A 7874-nucleotide genomic window follows, 5' to 3' on the forward strand; every position below is an offset into this window, starting at 1 on the left:
CAGTTCATGGGAGGCAGAAGACAGCAAAGCAGTGAAGCAGCAAGCAGCAGGCAGTGACTTGCTTGCTGACCCTCATATCCTGTCAAGGTTACCCACCCTTGGCATGGGTCACACTCACACAGGGTGGAGCATCGTTAACCCTAACATCACACCATGAACCAATCCTGGCATCAGCACTCTTGATCTCTGCATCACATGACCTAGATCCAACCACCTCTGAGAAGCCCCACCCCGGACTGACTGAGGCTTTGGGGGGACCTCTAGACACAAGTCCTAACAGGCCATTAGGGAGGATTACTTAGAGTTCTTCCACCAAAATCTGCCTTTAATTTATAACTGGAACATGGTTCCATTAACATTGTGTGTGGTGGAGAACATTTATTAGGTGCTTTAAAGCTTCATTTCTTTTTAAAGAAATGTAAATATATTAGAATCCCAAGTCATTAGAAACAAGTTCAAAATTTCTACTGATCAAATTCATGTATGTTCTGTATCTTGGTAGGGTTTTGCACACAAGATTTCAATCAGGATCTTTCATAGGAATCTTTTATTTAAGAAATGATGTGGCTCTGAGAGTTCAGTCAGTTAAGGGAAACAACAGGTATGTTTAGTAGCAAATGTAGCACAGGATTTTATGTCAGAAGAGTTGGCCATGTTGGTTGATAATCTTGAAGCCTGTGAGTAGTTGCTAAACTCTCTATGCCTTAGTTTCTGATCTGTATATGTGTATGATTATCAATGATACTATCAGCATTAAATGGGAATAATAGAAAAATGGATGCAATCTTTAAAGGACTAAGGTTGAGCATTTTGTTGGAAGTATCTGTGCTACAGATTTCCGTGTGGCTGGGTTGAGATGGTGAAGCTGTTCATTGGAAACCTGCCCCAGGAGGCCACAGAGAAAGAGATCCGTTCACTCTTTGAGCAGTATGGGACAGTGCTGAAATGTGACATCATTAAGAACTATGGCTTTGTGCACATAGAGGACAAGACAGCGGCGGAGGATGCCATCTGGAGCCTGCATCACTGTAAGTTGCACAGGGTGAACATCAGGGTGGAAGCCAGCAAGAACAAGAGCAGAGCTTCAACCGAGTTACACACGGGTGACATCAGCCCCACCTGTACCAACAAATTTGAGGAATATGGTATGGTCCAGTCATTGAATGTGACATCGTGAAAGATTATGCCTTTGTACACATGGAGCGGACAGAAGATGCAGTGGAGGCCAGCAGGGACCTTGATAACACTGAGTTTCAAGGTGGGATGTGTGTGGGCTGAAATTCCCAGCTGTGGTTGTGTGTGAGAATATACACTTGGTTGGTACCCGTCTCCAGGACGTTTTCAGCTCTGTGCGTTCAGTCCCTCAGGAACTGTGGACTTTAATTTATCTTGCTAAGTTCAGACCTCCTTTCTTTTTCTCTCTAGTGCCCATTATCCTGCTCTTGCTCTTGTTTGATACTTCTGTAGCTTGCCATTCATGTTCTATTTTCCCAGCAGGCCTCATTGTACATGGAAGCTGTGGTGGGGCTGCCCTCTCCCTCCTGCCTCCAGTGGCTGTTGGATTCCAGAATGACCTCGGTGAGAGAGTCACTACTGCTCTTGGGTTTCTTTCAGCCCAAAGGCTAGATCTGGAGTTGAAACACTTTTATCTTTCCAGTAAAGAAATGGTTTTTCAACTTACTGCAGATGTTATTAATTCCGGGATTTCTTTTTTCATTTCCAATCTGAGTTCCTCTATACCTTTCTGCAGCTGTTTTTTTATTTCAGAAGCCATTGATTCATTGCTTTCAGCTGTGTGATTCCCAATTTGTTCTGTGTTAGTGTCCGCTGCACTTGTTATGGGTGGGCTTGGGTTCTGAGATTGCATTTTGCTCCTTCTCGTTGTCATTTTGTGTAGCACTGTCTTCTGACCTTTGTTGTAGAGCTTTGGTGCAGTCATAACCTTAGCACGTACTGAAGTTCAGGTGCAGATCTACAAAGTTTGGACTTATCCAGCTGTGCCTGGCTTGGGTCTGGCTGCTGTGCTCAGCTCCTTCCTGCTGCTGCCCTTGAGGGTGAACCTGTTGTGCCCCTCTGGCAAGATGTTCTGCTCCTGGACTAGCTGGGTGGTTCTGTCGCCTATACTCTCTGCAGGGATTGTAGCTGCAGGGTTTCACCCCAGGCCTGTATGCCAGGCCTGAGCTGAGTCTGGAGGGGATAAGGTGGAGTAGGGGGGAGAGGCAGCTCTCCCACACACTCACTGGGCCTGGGCTAGGACTGGATCTGGGGATTTTTGGAAGGTGACAGAAATTCCTACTCTGTGTGTGGTGTGTGTGTGGGGGTACTACGGAGTGATGGGGGGCATCCCAAAAGGGTGAAAGAGGGTGTCACCCACACTGCACCTGGGCTGGGACCAGTAGGTCCCGCCGGTGCAGGGTAGCCGGAAGCTCTCCCACACACTTGCCGGGCCTGGGCTAGGACTGGGTCCCAGTTTTTCAACCTAAAAAAAATAAATAAAGGATTAAGGTCATGCTACCATATGACCATAATGGTTGATTTATCACATCATATGAGTAGTCACTGTATTCCTCACCATCTCGCTGTCCCATCAAGTTCTTTGTCCATTTTTACTGTTATTTATTTATTGTTGTTGTTGAGTTGTTGGAGTCCTTTACATATTCTAGATATTAACACCTTGATACATGGTTTCAAATATCTCCTTCTATTTTTTTATTTGCCCTTTCGTAATGTTGATAGTTTTCTTTGCAGCGCAGAACTTACTAGTTGTAGTTCCATTTATCCGGTTTGCTTTTGTTTTTGCTTTGTTGTTGCATCCTGAATCCTTGCCAAATCCAGTGTTGTGAAGATTTTCTTACATTGTAGTATTTTAAGAGGTTCATAATTTCAGGTGTTAGGTTCCGTTTTTTAATCCATTTTGAATTAATTCTTCCATATGGAGTGAAGCAGGGGCCCACTTTCCCTCTCTGACCTGTGTGTGTCTGATGCAGTGTGCAGCCACACAGTGTAGAGAATGAGTGGTTACTCTGAGATGAGACTTCACTCAATGGCTGAGTGCCCAGAGAAGCTATCTCCACCAGGAGCAGCCAGAGCGAGGCAGACTCCCAGGGGTAGCGCTGAAGCTGAGAACTCTCAGCCCTTTGTTTAGAATATCAGAGTAAAAGAAAAAAGCAGAAGAAAAGCAGTTTGGGGAAGAAGCCATCTTGAGGGTGGGCAGTTTTCTTGGGGAAGGGGAAGGACAATGGCCAGATACAACAGGCATGCCACGCTAATCTAAACTGCTTGTTGCTTAACCATTCGCTTCTCACAGAGCCCTACTTTTGCCCCACATGTTAACAGTTCCCTCCTCCATCAAGTCTGTGCAAGAGACCCAGTTTTCCCAAAACTGTTTGCTGAAAAGACTGTCCTTTCCCCATTCTGAGCCTGGACATCCTTGTGGCCATTTGCTCACAGATGAGAGAATTCATTTCCGGGTTTTCTATTCTGTTCTGCTGTCTTTCAGTTGGAATTCGTATTAGAACAACTTACAGCAGGACCTCAGTTCACAAACTTAATTTGATCCATAGAAAAGATGGCCCCATTCCTGTTCATGCAGGAGAGATGGGTGGGCTTCTGTTTGTCATCTGATGCAGAGTTCACAGACAAAAACAAAATTTTGCCAAATGCTTCTATTTGTAAACTGAATTGTTTGCAAACAAAAGCCTTAGTGAACTGAGGCACAATGCAGTTCTGATAACTGTAGCTTTGTCATGTACTTTGAAAACAGAAAGTGTGACACCTCCAGGTTTGTTCTTTTTTCTCAAATTTTTCTTGGCTATCAGACTCATCTGAGATTCCATATGAATTTTATGACTTTTTACTATTTCTCCAAGCAATACCATTAAAATTGTGACAGAGAGCTCAGGAAATTGTGGGTTGCTTTGGGTAGTACATTAAAAAAAAAAATTAAGCCTTCCAATCCATGATCATGGATGTCTTACAGTCTTTCTACTTCAGCTTCCCAGCTCAGTATGAGTTTTTGGTGTTGTGTAATAAAATGTTTCTATATTTAGAAGGTCTACTTACTAATAAAATAAAACTTTCCAATTAATATGTGGTAAGATAAAATAATATACGGATCTGGGGCAATAGCTCAGAGGCACATCATCTGCCTAGTAAGTGCAAGGTCCTGAATTCAATTCCTGGATTAAAACATCATTTAAAGTACAAAAGACCAATGGATTTTAATGCAACAGAAAATGAAGCATTCATTCATACCATTTTAGATGCTATGTTGTAATTAACCAATTGCTATGTCTTGGTGTAACTTCAAAAAAGTACAGTATACCCATAATTATCTCAAAAGACTATTAAATCAGATCTACATATGTAAACATCATTTTGTCTCCCTAGTGCAAGAAGCTGAAAAACGAAACAAAATACAGTAAGTACAATATATACTGCAAAAGGAAAAGAAACTGATCAAAAAGAAAGAACAACTGGGATAAGGGAAAGGAGAGAAGAAAGAAAGAAAGAAGAGGGAAAAATATGTATATACACACAAGATAGCTAAGATAATTGTACTACTATTTCTACTGGTTTATCAAAAGGAACAGTTAATGCTTAATTTTTTAAAAAAATTTTTGACCAATTTTGCATGCTTATATCTGGTAATTTGAACAACTACTTTGGAGATAAAAGTGTGCAGCATAACAACCATTGTTGATTTCCTGTCATCTTGTTTTGAAATTCTGTATCATTTTTATTGTTTTAAATTTTTATTCTCTTTAAAATAAAAAGTACATGCAATTTTAAGTTAAAAAATCAAAAGACTATTAAAATATTTGTCTTTTTGTGAACATATTATATTCATATTAGGCTGAGTTTTTTATATTCTTTTTACAAACATTTTATATTCGTATTAGGCTGTTTTTTCACATACTGCAATCTAACTATTGTGACAATAAGAAATTATAATGTTGAAGGTTTTTTTATACAATTTCATTAGATTACTCAAATTCTAAGACCTCAAAATTTCAAACATAAAAATCTTCAAAGCTCTTACTTTAAAAAATGCTGCCAATTATGTCTCTGTGTGTATGTGTGTCCATGTTTATGTGGTCTATTTAGTAAGTGGTGTGTCTGCCTTCATTATTTTATTTCTAGAGAGACTGACTAAGAGATTGTGAGGATGCTAAAATACAAGAAAGGCAATTTGTACAAATACATTTGTCATAGCACAAGTCACAGAGTGAAAAACTGGGTCAGGCCAAATAACCAATGAAAAGTAAATGTTAATCTAAGTGGTAATCAGTGTAATAGGACACTATACAATATCATATAGATAATATTTAAGAAAAATGAACACAGACAATGATGTATAACTTAATTTATAAACAACCACTAATATAAATTATATAGAATTATTATATAATATAATTTATAAACACCACTGTTTCTAACTCAATAGAAACTTATATTTAAATATTAACCTATGTCAGTTACTCTTCTCTCAGTGCTGGGACAAAATACCCAATACCCAAAATTAAGGAAGGAAAGGTTTATTTAGCTCACAGTTAGTGGAGCTTTCCAAGACAGAGTGGCACATGGCACAGAACAGCTGTTCATGGTTGTCTTAGTTTCTCTTCTCTCATTGCTGGGACAAATACCTGACACTAAATGAGGGAAAGAAAGGCTTAGGTAGCTCACAGTTACTGGAGGTTTCAGTCCATACTCAGCTGGCTCCAAGGCACAGCGGCACATGGCAGAGGACAACCTTTCATGGTGATGGCAAACAGCATGAGCACAGAAGGAGGAGTAGCAGCAGCTCAAGCAGCTAGCTTCTCTTTCCTCCTTACATTGTAATGCAGATTACCTGCCCCAGGGCAGGTGCGGCATCCACACCCACAGTAATCACAGGGGCTGGGGAGATGGCTCAGTAGAACAAATGCTTCCTTGGCAAGTGCAAGGGCCTGAGTTCAATCCCGGGTTCCGCAAAAAAAAAAATTAATCACAAACTCCAGAAGCTGCCCCAAGACTGCATGAGGCTTTGTGGGGACACCTAGACACAAACCATAACAATGGTGTCAGCAAACAGGAAAAACAAAGGGAGTGGCAGCAGTTCAGGCTGTAGCTAACCTCTCCACCCTGCTTACATTGTAATGCAAATTACCCACCTCAGGGCCAGGGTGTAGCCCTCAACCTGCAATCCCAGCATTGGATGAAGAATCAGTCACACACTCCAGAAGCTGCCCCATGACTGCAGGAGGCTTTGGGGGGACAACAAGACACAAATCATAACACAACTAGAATGAGAACTATTTTAGTTAAATAAGTTTTTTTTTTTCGTTTTCTGTAAAGTGATTGTGTACACATTAATTATATAAGATAGATTGACCCCATAACAATATTCAGTTCTGGACCCCAGGAGGACACCGTAACAGGCCAGTGTGAGCCATTTTAATGTTAGTGATGCCCTCTGTAGGGATTCCCATACCTCACTGTCTCCCACTGTTGTGGCAAACAGGATAGCAGACTTTCTCAGACAGCCTAAGCAAGCCGAGCACACACTGCCAGAGAGGTGGAGAAAGCCTTTATTTGACTAGCCTTGCTCAAAGAAGCTCAATGCTTTGGAATTTCTGAGCCCCAGAGACAATGATGCAAAGATTTTTATAGTTTGTGACAGGGAAAAAAATAAGCTCAAACAAAGACAGTTACTCAAAAGTGACAGGTTTATAACTTTAGCCATCCAGTCCGGAGTCTAACCAAAGAGAAGGGAGTGGGGGTGGGAGCCACAGGTTAGGGAGTGAAGTCCCAGCACGGAGGGGGATGGAGGAGGAGAAGAGAGGCTCCCAGTGCCAGCAGGTCAGAGAGCTGTGAACCTGCCCTATCAAAGTGTAGCCCTGCTCAGAGGAAGGAGCCAGAAATTAGGCTCATCTGAGGGCAGAAACTGCTGTGATTCCACAAGGCAAAGGACTGTCCTTTAGAACAGATTTTTTGTTTGTTTGTTTGTTTGTTTGTTTTACTTCACCATCTCCTCACAGAGAGTGGAAGGCTTGGAGAAGAGTGGAAGGAAGCAGGGCACTTGAGGGCACCAGCAGGCAAAGGCATTGGCTGGGGCCCATGAGGCAGGAGAGGCTAACGCACCAGCTGCATGTGCTGGACTGAGACAGCAGCATGTCATGCCTCATCTAGTCCCCCCACTTACCCTGTGTTGGCAGGACCTGGAGGCTTGTGGTCCAACCTAAACAGACTTCCTCACCTTAGGGAGTGCCTACTTGGTGCCAGTCACTACACCAAATCTTGGAACCTAAGTCTACATAAACCACAGCTTCTGTTATTAGGTAGCTGTAGCCCAGACTTACATGGGCACCCATGTTTTAGATACTTCAAGATAAGAACTTCCCGTAATGAACTTCTTTCATGATTTTGGAGTTCCTTGCAGGTAACTCAAAGCCACTGCATTCCAGAGTATCTTATATTGAAGGAAGCTCAACAGAGGAGACCCAGAGAGGAGGAAGAGTCCAAAGCAAAACAGAACAGCTACAATATAAACAAGGTAAGTTAGTCATACATTGCTTGACCTCTTAAAAAAAGATGAATAAAAATAATTTTATTCTGAAAGGAAGTGTGTTGATTTGACTTTAAATTGTTTCTTCCCCCAACAGCAACAACAGAATAAAGGTAGGGCCATATAAAATGGTCTCAAAGCTATCTTTGGGAACCCAAGAGAAGATGACCAAGAATGGAAGCAGTCAGAGGCCACTTCTTACTCTGGCAAAAAGTGTCTTCCTGGGGCTGGTGAGATGGCTCAGTGGTCTAAAGCACCTACTTAGAACAAGCTTAGCAAAGCAAAGGGACCACGGTTCAATCCCCCAGCACCACATGCCAGCCAGCCC

At 41.9% G+C, this 7874-nt stretch overlaps 1 pseudogene; it reads left to right on the top strand.

Annotated features, from left to right (window-relative positions):
- Positions 1–856: 856 nt before the first annotated feature.
- LOC101574622 lies at positions 857–1278 on the top strand (annotated as a pseudogene).
- Positions 1279–7874: the final 6596 nt, after the last annotated feature.

The sequence above is a fragment of the Octodon degus genome, unplaced genomic scaffold, assembly GCF_000260255.1.
Source record: "Octodon degus isolate 3935 unplaced genomic scaffold, OctDeg1.0 scaffold00038, whole genome shotgun sequence".
Classification (NCBI taxonomy): domain Eukaryota; kingdom Metazoa; phylum Chordata; class Mammalia; order Rodentia; family Octodontidae; genus Octodon; species Octodon degus.